Raw genomic sequence first — 19777 nt, 5'->3', positions numbered from 1 at the left:
ATCAAGGCACCAGCAGATTGGTGTCCCGTGAGAACTCTCTTCCTGGTTCACAGACGGCACCCTCTTGCCGCGTCCTCACAAAGTGGAGGATGCAAGGGGTTTTTCTGGGGTCTCTTTTCCAAGGACGTAATCCCACTTATGAGGCCTCCACCCTCAAGACCTCACCACCTCCCAAAGGCTCCACCTCCTAACACCATTGTGCCCTTTACCTACTTCCCTGCAATGGTAACATCTTGCAAAACAGTAGGACGACATCTCAGCCGGGATATGGACGCTAATACAGTCCACCCCTCCAGGTCAGAGCCTCTGTTCTACTTGCACTCGGGGGGTGTGTGTTCAGTTCCATGCAATTCTCTCACATGTGTAGGTTCCTATATCTACCACAACAGACACCATGCAGAGCGACTCTATCACCAGAAGGATTTTCCTTTTCTTGTAGGTGGTGTTCCATGGGGTGGCACCACATTTTGTTCAAGAATTCACCCACTGAAGGACAAGTGGGATGTTTCTGGTGTTGGGCTATTGTAAAGAAGGCTTCTATGAAAATTCATGTGGAGATTTTTGGTGTGAATATGAGTTCTCCTTTTCAAGAATAAATGCCCAAGAATAGAATTAAATGTTTAGTTTTATAAGAAACAACCAGACAGTTTTGCAAAGTGGCCATATTACATTCCCAGCAGCAACGTTTGAGCGACCCAGTTCCTCTGCTCCCTTGCCGGCTTTGGGTGTTATCACTATTTTTTATTTTAGACAATTCAATAGGTGTGTAGTGCCATCCCATTGTGGTTTCAATTTGTATTTCTCTAATGGCTCGTGATACCGAACATTTTTCACATGCTTATTCACTAGCTGTATCCTTTACAGTGAAATGTCTCCTTGTGTCTTTTGTCAAGTGTATAATTGGATTTGTTGTTTTAACTGTTGAGTTTTGAGAGTTCTTTATAAATTCTAGATACCAGTCCTTTGTCAGATACTTGATTTGCAAATATTTTCTCCCAGTTTGCAATTTGTCTTTGCATTGTCTTCCCATGGATTTGCAGAGTAAAAGAAAAAATTCATTAATTTTGATAAACTTGTGCATTTCCCTTTGTGGACCACGCTTTTGGCTCAGTTGAGGAACTCTTTTTCCAGTCCTAGATCCCTAAGATTTTCTTCTATTTTTTTTCTAAAGGTTTTACAGATTTCCATTCTACAGTTAAGTCTGTGAACCATTTCGAATTGATTTTTGAATGAGGTGTGAGGTTTAAGTCGAGGTTCATTTGTCTTGTCTCTGGATGAGCTGTTGCCCCAGCGCCATTTGTTGAAAAGGCCGGCCTTCCTGGACGCTTTCACACCCTTGTCTACTGTCTACTGGGGTCAACGTTTCATCCCTTTGAGTGAAATGTGGACACATTTCTTCCATTAGGTGCCTTTCCTTCACCTCTTTTAAATCTCACTGTCTTGAGCATCCGATGGTAGAATAACTTCTGTTTCAATCGTCACATATGACTTAGAGAATCCATGAGGAGAAGGATAGTCTACTGTATGTATCCATATTCCTGCTTTCTCTCTCTGTCTTCCTTTCTGATGCCTCGTGATTTCTTCATTTATCATTTCCTTTCTGTTTGAGGAATTTCCTTTATCCAGTCTTTAAAAGTAGGTCTGCTGGCCACAATTTCTTTTGGTCTGCCTTCATCTGAGAAGGTCTTTGAACCTTCTGAAGGGTAGCTTCACCAAGGCGGACTCGTGGTTGACACTTCTTCCTTCCTCGCCTGCTTCGCTCTGGCCTCCGTGCTTTCAGATGAGGAATCTGCTATCACCTGTTTTCTCCTGAAATGAATGATTTCTTGCTGGCTGCTTCCTGGATGTTTTTCTTTGTTGTTAATTTCCATGAGTTCCATCTTGGTGTTCCCAGGCATGGACTTCTTCGGGTTTATCTGGATTGGACTTTGCTCATCTTCTTGAATCTGTAGGTTTATGTCTTTCACAAAATTTGGGGACTTTTCAGCAATGATTCCTTTGAATCTCTTGCAGCCCCACCCTTTTTCCTCTCCTGGGACTCTACTGTCATGAATGTTGGAGATCTGCTTATTGTCCCACAGCTCCCTGTGGCGCTGTTCATTTTTTTCCAGTCTTTTTTTCTCTTTTGTTCAGAATGGGGACATCCTTAGGGTCTGTCCTCAGCTTCCCTGACTCTATCCTCTGTCATCTCCATGCTGCTATGGCCTCTTTCCAGCAAGTTTTAAAAAGTTTTGGATGCTGTATTTTCCAGTTCTATAATTTCTATCTGATTCTTTTTTTTACAACTTCTATTTCCTTGCTGAGATTTTCTCTTTTTTTCACTTGTTTCAAGAGAATTTGTAATTGATTGTTGATGCATTTTCGTGACGGCTGCTTTAAAATCTTGTCAGATAATTTCAACATCAGATTCATCTTGGTGTCACTGTCGTTAATTATCTTTTCTTGTTCAAAGTGTGATTTTCCTGGTTCTTGGTATGACAGGTAATTTTCAATCCTACTTAGGACATTTTGTCTATTATGCTAGGAGACTTTAGGTCCTATTTAAATCTTTTATTGTAGCAGACAATCACCCTGTTTATGTTAGCACACAAGTCCTGGCCTACTTTTAGGGCTGTGGTTCCAATGACATTTTAATTTCCAGAGTCTTTGTGGTATTATTTTGGGCTGCTCAGTTTGTCTGGCACTGTTGGGTCCCCATTGGTCCTTCTCAGATCTTCCTGAGGGGGTGAAGGGGTTTCTGCATATCAGGCCTCCATGTGTCTCTGGATGGAGGAGAGAAGTCTCGGGATTCCTGGGCCAAGCATCATTGTGGTGGGACCCCTTGCTGGTGCCCCCAGGCTCCTCACTGTCTCTGGGTGGAGGAGGGACGTCTTGGACCTGCAAGGACCAAGAGGGTTCCCAGGCTGCACCGTTTGATTTGGTGGACCCCTCCTTATGGCTGCCCCTCTCATCCCTGGATCTCTGGGTTGGGGGACAGTCTCAGGCCTGGTGGGAAAGAAGACAGTCTCCCCTGGCCACTTCTTTTCCTCCCAACTGATCGCCCTTGGCAGTGGTTCCAGGCTCTCCTGGTGTTGTTAGGGGCACTTATGTTTGATCCAAGGGAGAAATGAGTCACCAGAACTGGCTTCTGCTTCTGCTCACCTGGTAGAAGAGAAATGCAAGGGTCCCTTTCCTCTGTGGGTGGGGAGACATGAGATGCCTCTGCTGTGCTGTCCCTCGTTCCTTGGGTTCCTAACCACTTTGCCTTCCTCTGGCCCCTTTTCAGGTTCCCTCTTGCATTATCTCCAGGTTTGTAGCTGTGCTCAGCAGAGAGGCACCATCTCGTCCACACCAAAGTCCTCCTCATCGTTTCTATGGGTCCATCTCTACTCCACCGAGACTGTTTCAAGGCTCCTTTCTAATCTCTCCAAGTTCACATTCTCCTTGGTGACCTGCCTAGTCTCCTGGCTTTAGATAACATCTGTGTGCTGATGACTCTCAAGTTTCTGTCTTCACCTGGAGTCTTGAGCTCTAGAGTTGTACATCCATCAGCTACTCATGCAACATTTCTCGTTGGATGCTTAATACGCATCACAACCTTACCTGGCAAAGCAGGGCCATTGATTCATCTGCTTGATCCATGACGCCTACAGTCTCTTCATCTTAGGAAACTGCAGACCACCAGCTGGTTGCTCTGACCAGAAACCGAGGAGCGGTCTTTGAAGGATGTGTTTCTTTTCAGCCCACGCGATGCATTCTTGTGTCCCATCACCTCCCAGTCACAGTTACGATCTCAGTCCAAGCGAATCCTTTGCCTTCCTTGCTAGGACGGCCTCCTCTGCTCCCTCTCCTCTCCACAGCAGCCCGAGTGAGTTTTTGGAAGCATAAAGCACCTCAGGCCACAGAGCTTCTTGAAACAGCCTGATGGTTTCGCAACACACCCAGAATAAGAGTCGTAGGAGCTCATAGACCCAGACCTGCCCCTCCCTCCATTTCATCTTCCTCCTTTTCCCCCTCATCCATAGTGTGCCCTATGCCATCCACATTTCTGGCCCCAGACCCCACACATTTCCACTCATTTCCGCCCACTCCCTTTCAGTCCAGGATGTTACTTTGGGTTCTTTCTGTTTGGGATCTTTTACTCCCAGATGTCCTCTGGCTGCTCCTCATTCAGGTCCCAACCAACTGTCACCTTCTTTGACAGCCATTCTCCTGGGGACTGGAACCCCTACTCAGCACCTGCTCCTTCCACCCTCAGGACCAACCTCTGGGACATTACCTCATTCTACCCTTCCCAAAGCACAAGTGCCTGACATTCACTTATTTGCTTACTTATTTAGTGTGCTTATTATCCATCAGTCTCCTCTCACAAGGACCCCTCCCTGGACTCCAAGGACTCTGTTTGTACCACCCCTCACTGCATCCCCAGAAGCCACAGACCATCTCCCACAGAGGAGGATCACAATGAGTATTGGATGGAAGGTGAATGCAGTTAACACTTGCAGTGCCCGGCATGCAAGGTGTCTGGGCAGGGTCACCAGCATCCTTGCTGTTGCTTGGTTTCCTGTCAGCTCAACCGTGAGCCGTCCCTCCAATCTTGGAGCAGCCTCTTTAGTGGATAGAAAGAGGGACAGAAACATGGGTGAGCAGAGTGAGGGGCCAGAGCAGAGGAAGACGAGGCTCAGAGAGAGCTGACTTTGCTTGCATTCATATCAGACTCTGTCCCAGCCCCTGGATTTCTGGAAACCCTATGAAGCTGAGCCCATGTCTCCAGCTGTGTTCCTAAACCAGACCTAAAGGGACAGAAGCTCTGATACCACGTGCCCCAGATCAGTGGAGATGGCACTCAGCACATGACCTGTCATAACGTCACCAACTCACTGACATCTGGCCAGACCAGGGTCCCTACATTTATCAGGAGGGAGGAAGAGGAGAAGGCAGGAGGGTTGATGTGGGGAAGAGGTAGAGAGGAGCAGGCAGGAGGGAGGCAAGCTTGGTAGGGAGAGGGCGGGGAAGAATCCAATGAGCAGAAGGAGGCAGAGGCAGGACCGGAGACATAAAATTGAGAAATAATTCTCAAATTGAATGCTAGCTCTGGTATGGATTTTGCAGCACATTACGAGATTCTAATGCAAACTGGTGCCTCTGCTGTTTTTTTTTTTTTTTTATTTATGCAGAAAACCAACTGAGAGATCAGTGTGAAGATTCATGAATTTGAACTACACCAGATCCAGCAGTAGTGTTCTTGGTTTTTTTCCCACCTCTGCCTCCCTAGTTTTCAGTGTGTGTAGCTCTCAATGGAGAAATAATCTTCCCTTTGATTTCGAATAGTCTCTGAGTCTCTTAGAAGCCTTGAGGCTGCGGTGGGAAGTCGGTGAGTCATTCAGGAAGAGCCTGGCCTGGTAGATATGGATTTATAGACATAATGTCTGTAGAAAAAGAGTCTCTGGACCCAGAAGGACCACGAAGCAATTTCACTGCAAAACATGGTCTTTTCTGTGAGCCTCATCCATTCATTCATAAGCTGTGGTATCGCAACTGTGCAAAGACCCAGCCATCCATCCCCTCATCTATCCCAGGGGTGGGTATTGAACATCTCTTGTGTGAAAGGGACGTACAGGGCATTGTGGAGGATGGAGGGGAAAGGAAGTCTGCCTGCCACTTGGAAAAACCAGAAACAGAGTTTGCAGCAACTCACAAACATCACCCAGTTGCATGACTTCCCAAGTGTAAAATAAGGCAGGCACCAGGTGACTCTGTAAGTCTCGCACAGACACAGTGGTGGGCTCAGGTCGTAACACTCTGCCAGGTGATGCCAGCTTCTCAGATCTGACTTCCCCGTTGACGGGTGGAAATATTTGCTGCAGGCTTAGGGGAAAACTATTTTATTCACTAACAGAATCCTTTCAGATGTACAATCAATGATTTCTATTTTTTTTAATTTGATTCAGTAAAATTTCAATTGTACCTGAAATTAGAGAGGTTTTCTATCCATATTTGCTTCATCTACTCTTTGTAACGTTTTCTTTTTATCTATTTTTTTGCAGATGCCAGATATTGTATCATTTCACTCCTAAATGTTTCCGTGTGTATCTCTGAAAAATGAGCATTTCCATTTATAACAAACACCATCATGACATCTGACACGGTCGACAATAATTTCTTATGTTTCTCCAACACTCGTCACCTAGTCCGACATCCCTGACTGCTAACGAGAGTCTTTATAGACTCGGTCTGTTTGAGTCAGAATCCAAACAAGGTCAATGCATTGAGCCTGGTTGTTAAGTCTCTTTTTTGCTCAGAAGTCCCTTACTCTCCTTCATTTTCTGCATTAACTTGTTCCAGAAATTAGATCAGTTGTCCTGTAGAAAGCCATCGATGCAGGATTTGTCCGTTTGCTCCTTGTGGTGCCATTAAGCTGATCTTCTATTCCTCATTTTTTATAAATGGAAGGTAGAGGCTTGAGTAGTTTCAGATTTGTACATCATGTTTTTGACAAGAATACTTTATAAGTAGAACTGTGTGATCGAAACTGCATCACATCAGGAGACACAATTTATGACAGTCCTAACTTCAGGGACGCTGAAACCCATCAGTTGTCTTAGGTGGTGGCATCTGGGGCTCCTCCTTGTCGAGTTCTCCGCCACTCATCCATTACCGGACTCACCCATTGATAAGCATTACCTGAATCAATTAATTCCATCGAGGCTGCAAAACAGTGATTCTTAAAATTCTCTAATTTCTTCTACATTTAACAACTTATAGTTGTTTTTTTTTTTAAGAGTGGCACCTGAGCTGACATCTGCTGCCAATCTTCTTCTTCTTCTTCTTCTCCCCAAAATGCCCCCAGTACACAGTTGTATATTCTAGTTGTAAATGCATCTGGTTCTGCTATATGGGACGCCACCTCAGCATGGCCTGACGAGTGGTGCCATGTCCACACCCAGGATCCAAACCGGTGAAACCCTGGGCCGCCTAAGTGGAGCGCACAAACCACTCATCCACAGGGCTGGCCCCCTAACAGCTTATAGTTTTTAATGAATGAAACTGAAAGTGACGGTAGGGTATCAGCAGTATCTCTGTACATTACTTTCTTTTTCTTTTCTGTGCAATGGAGGAAGGGGCTGACGCTCTCTACTTCTGCATTTTTTGTAGAAGTGGATGGATGCCAAGTTGTTCCAACTCTGTCCACATTCACTGAGCGTTGACTCCGTGCAGGCTCTTTGGTGAGTGTCTGGAGATCCGAGATGCCTTCTGTCTTCAAGGAGCTCACCCTCAGGAAGAGAGAGAACATACAGTTCTGTTTTACTCCACATTTGATAACAGAGTCCTGCATGAGGAGCAGCGTTGGCATAAGAACAGATATGATCAAACATGCCTCCATGGAACGAGATAATTTAACAAAGGCGGGACGTGAAAGTTTACACCTGAAGGATGAGCTATGTTTCTACATGAATGTGGGATGGAATGCAGAGCCCCCGTGGAAGGGCGGAATGGGAGAGAAGCTGCACATATGAGATGGTTCAGGGTCATCAGGCAACACCAAATGGTCTGGTGTGGATGGAACATGAAAGAGTGACCATAAAATTGATCATCCAAACCAGAACCTGCTTGGGACTGAAAGGGGCTACACCCAGGACTATCTCAAGCAACCAGGGTATGTGGTTGCCACGAATGTGTGGCTAAAAGTAGGGAACGATGGAAAATGAAACTGGAGGATTTAGCAGGGATCAGTGCAGGCCCCAGCAGGGTGTTGGTGTGTGGAGTGTTTTGGCTGGATGATGCCACTCTCCCAAAGATGCCCATGTCCTAGTCCCCGGAAACTGGGAATATGTTAGGTTATATGGCAAAGGGGAATTAAGATTGATGGTGAATCAAGGTTGTCAATCTAGTGACTTTAAGATAGGGAGGTCATCCTGAATTATCCAGAGAAGCCCAAGGTAGTCACAAAGTTCCTTAAAAATGGAAGTGGGAGGTAGAAGAGTCGAGTCAGAGGGGATGTGACCATGGAAGTGAGGCCAGAGTGCTGCACTGTGAGAAGGACTTGGCCCTTCCTTGCTGCCTGTGAAGATGGAGGAAGGGGCCACGAACCAACGCTCGCAGCCTCTAGAAGCTGGCAAGGGCGAGGAGACAGATTTTCCTTTAGGACCTCCAGAAAGAAGCATGGCCCTGTCGATGCCTTGATTTCAGCCCCGTGAGACCCATATTGAACTCTTGACTTACAGAGCCGTCAGATAGTAAGTTTGTGTCATTTTAATCCACTGAGTTTGTGGTAATTTGTCACAAGAACCACAGGAAACTAACACAATTGGCCATGCAAGAGAGAGGAGTAGAGTGACTCTAAATTTCATGTTTGGAAAACTAGGCGTATCATGGGACCATTCATTAATAAAGGATAAAGAGAATGGTGTTCGAGGACAAGGATGACGGATTCGATTCTAGTAAATCCACGCGCCCGTTTCTTCAGCAGCCGTGGACATGGAGAGTCCTGAGGCAAACACCACAGGTGAAGACAAATTGGCTGGATGGGTCTCAAGAGATTTTTTGCAGTCCACATGGTATTTAGCGTACCACAGGGGTGGAAAAATGCCTCAAAACCAGCCTAACTCAGATTGGGAAACGTTCACTAACATTTAGAATCTCTCGCATTGTAATATCATTTCTGAGTTCTTTTCCCTGACCATTCCCAGGGATCTCGTTCCGCTGGTCCATATTTCATGATAAAAATAACTACCAAATCGATCAAACTCCTGGCATCTTGCAATAACTAGAGTCTACATTCACTGTTTGCATATCCAAACAAAGTAATCTTCTTTTGAAAAAGTCTTGTTTTAAACCATGGATTTGTAGAGCAGACTAGTTCCTCTGGCCTCAAGATGGTCACCTCACCTAATCCAGGGTAATTAGATCTAGTTCTCTCACCAGAGATTTGTTCTAGAAGTGCACACCTGAGCCCTTACTTGGTATAGTTTAAACTTGAGAGGGTACAGAAGGCTTGGACTGTGGGTCACAGCGCTGTTAGGGTATGAGCCCAGTGCCTCCAGCATCCAGATCTGTCCTCATGGAGTAAATCCTTGTATCAGTAAGCTCAGGCTAACTGTGCTGCAGTAACAAACGACCCCAAAGGATCAACAGCTTGAGACAGGAAACGTTTGTTTCTTACCCATGTTGCACATCAGCTGTGGGTTTACTGCTCCACGTGTCTCTGTCATTCGGGGATTCTTGAAGGAGGAACCTCTGCCTGGACTACCAGTGAGCCCAGGACAGGCGGAAAAGAAGGAGGCACAACTCCACAACGTATTTAAAGCTTCTGTTAGGAGGTGGCATGAGTGAATTCCGCCCACACACTGTTGTCCGAGCATGTCTGGACCATCCACTGTCCAGAGGCCAAGGAAGTGTAATGCTTCCACTGAGAGGAGGAGTGAGGAGTCGGGAGCTGTATTTGTTCGTAAGGATTGTGAGAGATAAGTGGTAAGGAGTCGCAGTGGGGTTCAGGTCTGGGTCCCAGATGCTCCTGAGCGCTGCCATGACTGTGTGCTGTGAGTCGAAGATGGGACCCACCCACCTCATTGTACATACGGGGAGGTGAGCTGGGTTTCTGTTCTTGGTGTTGCAAACATCCTAGCTGATTTGGCTCCATCCCTGCTGAGGTGAGGACATCTATGGCGTCTCTGTAAAGCTGAAATCTAGGATGGGCCCATGTGGATGTGACCTTAAGTTTTGCCATCTGTTTTCTTTCAAACAGTCAGATCATGATGTCTGATACAGTGATTCAAAAATCCTCACATAAAGCTTCTTTGTAGGCTTTTTCATTGAATTAGAGCATAAAAGAAGTAAGGTGTACAAATCTCAAATTTATAGCTTACTGCTTTTTTATAAAGGGAAGTGTGTAAAGTCAGACTTTTAAAGAGCAGCCTATTACTGGCCTCCCGGAAGCCTTCCTCCTGGCCCCCGCAGGATCCACACCACTGAACTTCATTTTAACGAGATGACTCATGCTCAAGGTCAAGTTGGTAAGATCCATCCTTGCCGTTGTGTGCAGCAGGATTGTGTTCGTTTGTTGCTGTGTATTTCATCGCATGAATATACCACAATTCCTTTCTACATTCTATTGTTAGCATACATTTGGGTTGTTTCCAATTTTAGGCATTTCTAACTGCAGCTGTTGTGAACATTTTTGCCCTTCTTTTGGTGTGCTTGTGTTTCCATTTCCGTTGAGTACATACAGCACTGTACCGCATAATGACGTTTCGGTCAATGACAGACTATGCATACGACCGTGGTCCCATAACATTAGTACACACAACCTGGAGGTGTAGGAGGCTGTACCATCTAGGTTTGTGCAAGTTCACTCTATGACGTTCGCACAATGACGAAATCGCCTAACGATGCATTTCTCGGAACGTGTCCCCATGGTTAAGTGACACATGACTGTGTTTTCCGCTCGCCGCTGGTTGCGGGCCCCCCCGTGTGTTTGCATGCCTGCTCCTCTAGTGACTGTTCCAGACCATACGGGCCGCTCCAATGACTCACTTTCCTAAGCAGAGCTGCCTGGCTGCCCAGCTGCTGTGTAGACACGCCCAGCACCCAGCCTCACACCGACCCTGAAAATCAGCCCCGACAATCCCACATTTGGCAGACGGGGAAACTGAGGCTTCAACAGAAAAGTTCCCAAGGACCCAAGAGGTGGAAGTGGTGGAGTTAAGACTATTGCCCGTCTCCTGATTGCTCAGTCAGTTGTCGCTGGGGTTGCTGTTTTCACTGCTCCACAGTGCCTCAGAAAACATGCAATTATATAGTCATACTTTTCTCAGTCCACCTGCAAGCCCTTGAGATCCAGGTGACATGGTAGCGCAGGGAGACCCACACCAAAAACAGGTTTCCTTCACAGTCACGTGAGGCCCCAAATCCAGCCCAATTACTGACTATTTTTTAATCATTTTATTGAGATCACATTGGTTTATAATACTGTGTAAATTTCAGGTGTACAGCGTTCCATTTTGGCTTCTGTATCGACTGCCTTGTGTTCATCACCAATAGTCTAGCTTCCACCCATCCCCGTACATACGTGCCTCCCTATCCCTGTCGCCCTCCCTGCACCCCTTCCTTCTGATGAGGGCCCATCTGTTCTCCGTGTCCATGTGTTTGTTGTTACCGTTGTTGTTTTATCTTCCACACATGAGTGAGATCATATGGTATTTGACTTTCTCCATCTGACTTATTTTGTTTAGCATAAAACCCTCAAGGTCCATCCATGTTGTCGCAAATGGCACAATTTTATCATCTTAATGGCTGAATAGTATTCCATCGTATGTACGTACACCACATCTGCTTCTTCCCGTCATCCATTGATGGGCACTTGGGTTGCTTCCAAGTCTTGGCTATTGTGAATAATGCTGTGATGAACATAGGGGTACATGTATCCTTTTGAATTAGTGTTTTTGTGTTCTCTGGATAAATACCCAGTAGTGGGATAGCTATACTACATGGTATTTCTTCTTTTTTTTTTTTTTGAGGAAGATTAGCCCTGAGCTAACTGCTGCCAATCCTCCTCTTTTTGCTGAGGAAGACTGGCCCTGAGCTAACATCCATGCCCATCTTCCTCTACTTTTATATGTGGGACACCTACCACAGCATGGCTTTACCAAGCGGTGCCATGTCTGCACCCAGGATCCGAACCAGCAAACCCCGGGCCGCCAAAGTGGAACGTGCAAACCTAACTGCTGCACCACCGGGCCGGCCCCACGCATGGTATTTCTATCTTAATTTTTTGAGTAATCTCCATATTATTTTCTATAGTGGCTGCACGAGTTTGCATTCCCACCAGCAGTGTACGAGTGTTCCTTTTTCTCCACATCCTCTCCAACACATTTTTACATATATTCAGAGGGAGGGAGGGAGAGAGTTGGGACAGGAGAGAGAAAGAAGAAGGAGGAGGAGGAGGAGGAGACAGAGGAGGTGAAAGAAGAGGGGAAGGGGGGGAAGAGAGACAGAGAGGCGGAGAGAGAAGGGAAAGAGAGAGACAGAGACAGAGAGAGGCAGAGACAGAGAGGCCTTTGAAGAACATTTCTAATCCCCGTTTTGCGCCACGCGCCGGGACACATGGCAGCAAAGCCTGGTGAGCTTCCAGAGTGCAGCGCGGGCTCTGCAAATCAGCACGGGGGCAAAGCACGCACTAATCATGACTGCTTTAGTCTCCTGATGATGTTTCCTCTTATATGACAATTTTTGCAGAAATAATTGATTTTGTCGCTTGATTTCATCCCTTGCCTGTCATGTTGGAGACATGAACACATAATGAGGTTGTTGTCTAACATTCGTCGGGATTAAATGCCAGCAGAGGATCTGGGATGAATCGACCCTGTTTCTTTCTTTAGATTACCTGGAGCAGGGTGAGCAGTTGGGGGTCTTCTCAGGACTCAGCTCGCAGCCCGCCCCCAGCAGATGTGGCTGAATGCGCTCGGTGAGTCCTAGGTGGCGCGGGCCGACTATAAGAATCTCGCGTGTAGCAGACCAATATTAGGGAGATAGTATGGCCAGGGTGCCCTGACTGCCCAGACCCTGCTCTGGTCCAGTTGTCCCCACTCCCAGTGAGCTTCTGGACGTGCACTGTGAGACCACGCCCGGGAGACCCGCAGAGCCCAAGTCAAAGCGCCGCTTGATGCCTCTTCCCACTGTGACCCCGGGGCTGCGCTTCCTGATGGGGCTGAGCGGGAGCTGGTGGCCTGGGCGCACAAACCAGGCACAAGACCTCCTCCCCTCTGAGGCGAAACGGAGACAGGAGGGCAACGTGGCGCCCTGCTGACACTTCTGCTGCCTCACCGCCTCAGCGCCCTCGCGCGGCCACACAGAGGACCACAGACCAGGAGGTCTCAACAGGACAGATTTCTTTCCCCACAGTCTGGAGGCTGGAAGGCTGAGATCGCCGTGTCGCGGGGCTGCTTCCTCCCGAGGCCTCTCTCCTCGGCCCGTAGCCGGCAGTCTTCTCCCTGGGTCCTCACGTGGTCATTTCTGTGTGTCTGTGTCCTCATCTCCTCTTCTCACAGGACCCCGTCCTATCGGATCAGGGCCCACCCCAGTGACATCACTCACCTTCAGCACCTCTACAAAGACCTTGTCTCCACATACAGTCACATGCTGAGGTCCTGAGCTAGGACCGCAGCATGTGAATTGTGGGGCACAATTCAGCTCCTAACACCAAATTATGACGTGCAAGGGTGTGTGGCTACCTGTCCCGGTGAAATGCGGCATTGTGTGTACTCTGGCCACCCCTCTCTCCCCACAGCCCATCATTCTGTGTCTCTGGAGACACACCTGCTGATGGCATCCTTGCCCAAACTCAGCCTGAGCTTGACAGTGAAAATCAGCACGAGCGAGGACAGGGGCACAATTCCAGCCGCTCTTACCCGGCCGGTGGGGACGGCCCCTGACATCTAGGGGTGGGGTGACTCACATAATGTGCAGGACATTTTGGACTTCTGAAAATTACCGTTTATTCTTTGGTTCTAGTTGACAAAGGACCCAAATCCTGCCAGATCCTCAGGATTCAGAAATCACCTGCCGTCACCGTGAAGCCCCCCGACAGCCTGATCCTTCTTCTTGGGGCTTCCAGCGGCTCAAGGCCACCCGAGCAGCCTGACCTCATGGAGCTGGCGGTATGACTGTAATAGCACAGTTCAGGCCCTCACCTTCCCGCGTGGAGACAAGAGCCTCTTTCCTGGCCTCCCTTCTGTACCTCCAGGACTTCCCCTACAGGCCGTTCTCCCCCTGGACGCCAGCAAGCTCTTTCTAAAATGCAGCCCTGCTGTTAGCCTGGCTTGAAACCCTGCGGTGGATCTCCCGACTCCTGCGGGAAGAAGTCCCAACTCCCAGCACGACATCCACCCTGTATGTCCTGCACTGGTCTCTTCTTGCCCTGCTCCCTGCCCCACAGGCTCTGCCCCACACACTGCCTGTTCCCAGCCCATGTGCACCCAGGCCTTCCTGCCCGTCCACACTGCTCCCTCGTCTACACTGCCTGTCTTTACCATTGAGTCTGCCTGCCTTCTAATTATTTGTTAAGATTCAGGTCAACTGCAGCTGAACCAGAGGGGTCTTCTCTATCTCTCACACTGGAGGCAAATGTTCCTTCTTTAGACTGTTGTTGGCTTGTGATCCTGTTTCAAGGCTATCTGCAGGCTCCTGGCTCCGTGTGCTCACATGGAGTTAGCACAGCACCTCCGCCTTGGGGGTGCCGTGTAGACAGAGTGCGGAAACGGGCTCCAGCTCAGAGCCCCGTCCCCCCTCTGCCCACTGTGCTCAGACTCGATGGGGCTGGTCTTTGTTGTATGAAACTTTCAAGACGTTTGCAGGACCTGCTCCCATACCCCGAGCGTAGACATATAATTACTATTTATTTTTCCTGAGACTCAGACAATATATGTTCGATAAGTCTCAACCCACGAGTGGACAGTAAGAACACACTCAAAGACACGTGATACTTTTCTCTCTGAAGAGTCTGTGTGCTCCTTGCACTAGCTTCCTTGGGCTATTGTAACAAATCTGTACAAACTGGCTGCCTTAAACGGACAGAAATTTATTCTCTCCCAGTTCTGAAGCCAGGAAGTCCGAAACGAAGATGCTGGCAGCGCCCGACTCCTCCTATATGCTCCAGGGGAGGATCCTCCCTGCCTCTGCCCGCTCCTGGCGGCTCCAGGCATCCCTTGACTTGTGGCCACAGCACTCCAGTCTCTGCCTCCAACATCACAAGTCTCCTCTGTGTGTCTGAGGATATGCTGTTGTCTCCTCTTATAAGCATTTGTCATTGGATTTAGGACCAACGCAATCCAGGGTAATCCTACCTCAAGATTCTTAATTTAATCGCATCTGCAAAGATCCTATTTCCACGTAAGGTCACATTCACAGATGTCACGCATTACGACTAGGGCATTTCTTTTGGGCGGGACATAGTTCAACCCACTATGTTCCTTATAATTAGGGATAAGGACAAAACTTTCCTCTGAACTTCCACAGCCACTGGAGTGTCAGCTACACCGCTATACGTTAAGCGCAATTAGAGGCTGCTATTTCAGGGGAAAAGTTGATTTTGACAGGGGGTGTGGAGATGTTGGTTATTTGGATGATTTGCATATGGAAACCATCCAAGATGATTCACTCCAGTAAACTCTTAGTGCAGAAGTGAGCAGGATGCTGGGAGATGCCAGGATGCATCAGGCCTGATCTCAGCCCACCGGGAGCGCCCAGCCTTCACGGTAACGGACACATACATAAATCATCCTAAATCCAGGCCCGCCAGGATCGCGTTCGGTAATGAGTAAGACGTCACAGCGCTGCTGGGAGGAGGAGGGGTGCGAGATCGCAGGTCCGCCTGGGGAGGTTGAGGAATGGTGTGCCGGAAGCAAGGCTGGAGGAGGGGCTCGGCTCAGGCTGAGTTGCCGGGACGCGTTCTGGGGCAGGGGGTGAGGCTTGAGACGGAGGGGCAGGGTTTGGAGAGGAAGAGTCAGCCAACAGGGGCTGCAGGCAGGTGCTTCCAATGTGCCTGACGCCTGCGGGATGTGTGAGCAGACACCAAAAAGACGGACTCAGGAGAAGAGCAGAACCACAGCGGGTTCACAAGGGGCTGACACCGGCCTTACTCAAGCCCTACAGACACCCTGCTCGCTACTTCACGAGCAGCATCTCATTGAATCCTCCCGAGAAAATTCCCAGGTGAGCCTCTGTGGGGCAGTTATACAGATCCTAAACCTGAGTCTCAGAGGCACCAAAAGTCACACAGTGGGAAAGTGGTGGAGTCTGAATGTCAGCCCAAGGACCATGTTTCTTCACAAACCCTGCCACCTGGGCAACTCCATGGGGGCTGGTTCCAGGGAGGGAGGGGGGAGGCAGGAAGCCTGGACGAGGGGCAGGAGTGAAGGCAGTGATGGGCGGTGGAGAGAGGGTCTTCCCAGTGCCCCCAGACACTCCAACCCCAAGAGGTCTTGCAAATCCTCCCTCCAGACCATATTTCAGATCCCTGACTCTCTCAGCCTCTACCGCGACGAGTATACCTCTGCGGCCAGTTGCTTGGGAGGAAATTCTGGTTCGACCACTTTGATCTTGGGCAAGTTAATCCATCTCTGGGAGCCTCAGGTTCCTCATATGTAAAATGGAAACAATAATAAGACCTATTTTGTTTTGAAGATTACAGTTGTTTTGAAGATTAAATGAAATTTTATGCACACACACAGGTTGTCAGAGTTAGGAAACAAAAATACTTCTTATAATACTAATAATTTGTATAAATGTGGCCCAATATTGTATTGTATACACTGAAAACATTTGTTGTTTATCTGAGATTCAAATTTGATGGAGCATCCTGCATTTCTCTGGCAATCCTAACACACAAACACACACACACACACACACACACACACACACACAGCCTTTAGAATGAGACCCGAAATGTGCTTCCTAAAACTTAGGACACCACTATTTCCTCCTCTCTGTCCCCAGGAGTCTGTCAACAGATTCTCGTACACTCTGTCCCTCCTCTTTTGTCATCTCTAATAGATATTGACTCCAGGACCCCTCTGATAATTTCCAATAACAGATCGGACTCTGACGTGCCACTTCCTGGGTATTTGATTGACCCCCTGCATTGGCAGCTCTCTCACTCCTTCTCGATGCTGTCAGAACCCCACCCCCACCCTGCTTTGCCTCCTCCTCATTCATTACTTTCCTGCCAAATTGCCTTCTTTCAGGTCATTCACTCATTCAGTCAACAAATCTTTTCTGAGTAACTACCATGGACTCCAGTCTAGCTGCCGGGGCTGCAATGCGAATTGGGACAAAGTGACACCCTCGTGGAGCAGACGGTCCCGGGCTCCTGAATGATGCTGGCTCCCCCGTCACCCCAGCTCCCTGCCCACCCTGGGTTATGCCTTGAGGATGAGAAAATTGCCGTGGATAGAATGTCTGCTCTGGGCCAACTGTGCTGGGGCTTTGTGAGCACTGTTTTGCTACATCTCCACAACGCTCTGAGACGTTACTTTTAGTCTTATTTTTCAGGCCGACAAACGGACTTCGGCCTAGAAGGATAAACGGTACACGTAAGGCTACAGTGAGGATGCGGCTTAGCCAGGACCCCCAGGCACATTGACTCATAGTTCTTGTCATGTTTCTTGTGCCATATTTCCTCCTATATTAATTTTTAAAATTCATAATAACCCCTCATTGGAGACTAGTGATAGCCAATGAATAGACACATCGCACATGTGTTGACAACATCCCCAGGACACCAGTGAGAAAAAAGTCGTCTGCTGAATCATTTTAGTTTCTCGCCGGGACCCAATGTTGTGAGCAGTAACCACAAGCGGAGGCTCCCAGCTGAGCAGAGCCGGTTACAGAATCTGCTCTGGAGAGGCTCACAGTCTAACAAGCAGGTGGGAATCAGGTATGGGAAAGGCCACAGAGCACAGAGGAAAGAAGAGCCGCTCGGCCTGGAGAGGTCAGAACAGGCTTCTAGAGAAGGTCGCTGTCCCCCTGGGGTGCGAGGCATCCAGCTGGCGGGATTCACGTGAGCATCCCGTTGGGAGCTGTGGGCACGTTGGTTTAACTGGAATGTTGGGCAGACTAAGGAAGTCCCCGGAGATAAGAAGGTGAAAGCGCAACTTGGGGATATGAAAAGGATGTGCAGACCAGGTCAAGGAGTTGTTCATTATCTGCAGAGGATGGAGCTGACAGCATCATTAGACCGTGAGTCTGACATGGAAGGAGAGAGGCTGGCTGCCAACCTCTTTGAAAGGAGGTGGATGCTTTGGTGTAGAGGAAATGAGGAGAAGTTGGGTCCCCACTGGGCCCATCATCAGTATCAATTTGGGAGTTTATAAAAAGTAACAGATAGACTCTAGTTCCAATCACCATACCAAAAAAAATATTGATTCTGTATTGATTCCTGCACGAGTTGGGGCCGAGGCATCTCCGCTTTCAGAAGCGGTGTAGGTTTCTGACGCCTGGGTAGGTTTGGAGATGGCTGGCTGTGTGAGTGCTCCCCGGGGCGGCCCAGCACCCCACAGGTGTTCTTACCTGTACACACAGCGGCACATGGGGCAGCTTCGTCTTTGCATTGTTTGGGCTTCGGCAAGCTCTGCACAACCTGCAAGAATTTGGGGACAGGCTGCAATCTGTAACAACTTAGATACCTCAATTAGCTTAACACACAGGCCATTACAGCCTGCCCCACAGGGTGTGCTTTTGGGAGCATGCTGGCCGGCAGGCACAAGTGACAAATCTGGAGTCAAGGTGAACGTCACCATACATCCTTGAATTCCCCTTGATTAACTCCACTGATTCTGATTTAATTATGACCAAAGGGGCACCCGTGTGAGGTCAACCTCTATAGGCACTTAGGTCAAGTGTGAGTCATGTTCAACATTTGGGCCCAAAGAGTAGATGGCTGGGCTCACATCTGTGGGATGAGGGGCGGAGTGGCCGAGGCCTGGCTGCTCCCACCAAGCATGCTGGTCAGAAGACTTACCAAGGAACCACAGAGCCGCGTCCACTTCTCACTCCTGCAGGTACCCGGGTAGGAGCCTCAGGGTGGGTTCTGTGGAAAGGTCTTCTAGAATCAGCCCACATTTCCACCTAGCCTCCATCAAATGTGCACACACACACACAGGCACGTCCACAGCGGCACACACACACTCACCCCTGAGGACACACCCAGCTCTCTCCACACATCTCTGTGCACTTTCCCAGTGGAAATCAGTGGGCTCCGGGAGTCAGAATCCACCAGATTCGCGCTGTGTGAACTCACCCTCCAGACATCTCAATAGAAAAGAGGGGCAATGTCTATAAATTCATATGTATTTGAGACTGTCTCAATTATTATTTTTTGCACTTTTATACAGATGTTTGGTGTTAAAAAGACAGTTTCGAGAGCCATATTTCCCGGCTAATAAAACTTCTTTTGAGGCTGAAGCAGAGGGATGAAAGGAAGGCAGGCACTAGTGTGACCTCCCGGCAGCAGATGTAGGAAGTGGGACAAGAGACCGTACCTCCGTTTGTGTCCCTTGACGAAGCTCCAATGAGAGGCAACAGATATGCAGCTTATGTCCGTGGGCGTTGTCTGAACGATGCTGATGATGATGACAACACATCACTGAGTGCTCAGTGAATGCCGGACATTTCCCCATCCACCCCTTGCCGTGGTGAGGACATTATCAATGGCTCAACTTTATAGATGGGGAAACTGAGACGCAGAAAGGTCCAACACCTCTCCTCGGGGCACAGAAACCATGAAAACCTGAGCAACCAGGAGGACGACCCACTCGGTCCATAAACACACGAGAGAGTGCGCTCAGTTGGGGTTTTTCATCTACATTCAACCAGCTGTTCCTGAGCACCAACTAGTCCTTGGCACATGGATAGTCGACACAAAGAACACAGCATAGTCCAGGGGAATGAATGAAATACCTGAGTAAACAGTTACCCTGCCAGGCCACAAGAACCCCCAACCAAGGACTGAGAAAGTGCAACGTGGGCAACAGCCCCCAACGCGGCGCCCTGGCGGGTTTCCTGGCCTGAGCAGCATCTTCTTTGGACCTTGAATGGCAGGTGGAATGTGGCTATGGGAGCAGCTGGAAGAGCATCTTGTGCATAAGCGAAGACATTCGTTCTTCCAGCAAACACGGCTCTCCGTTCTGGGCTGGCCACCGGGGAGCACAGGACCAGTCCTGACCTTGAAAGGCTCACAAGGGCTGGGATGCCGGACGGTGCCGTGACTGCGGGAGCTGTGGGACATGAGGCTGGAAGGGCAGTC

This window comes from Equus caballus, chromosome 28 (genome assembly GCF_041296265.1).
Source record: "Equus caballus isolate H_3958 breed thoroughbred chromosome 28, TB-T2T, whole genome shotgun sequence".
Lineage (NCBI taxonomy): Eukaryota > Metazoa > Chordata > Mammalia > Perissodactyla > Equidae > Equus > Equus caballus.
Note: the sequence above shows the minus strand (reverse complement) of the source record.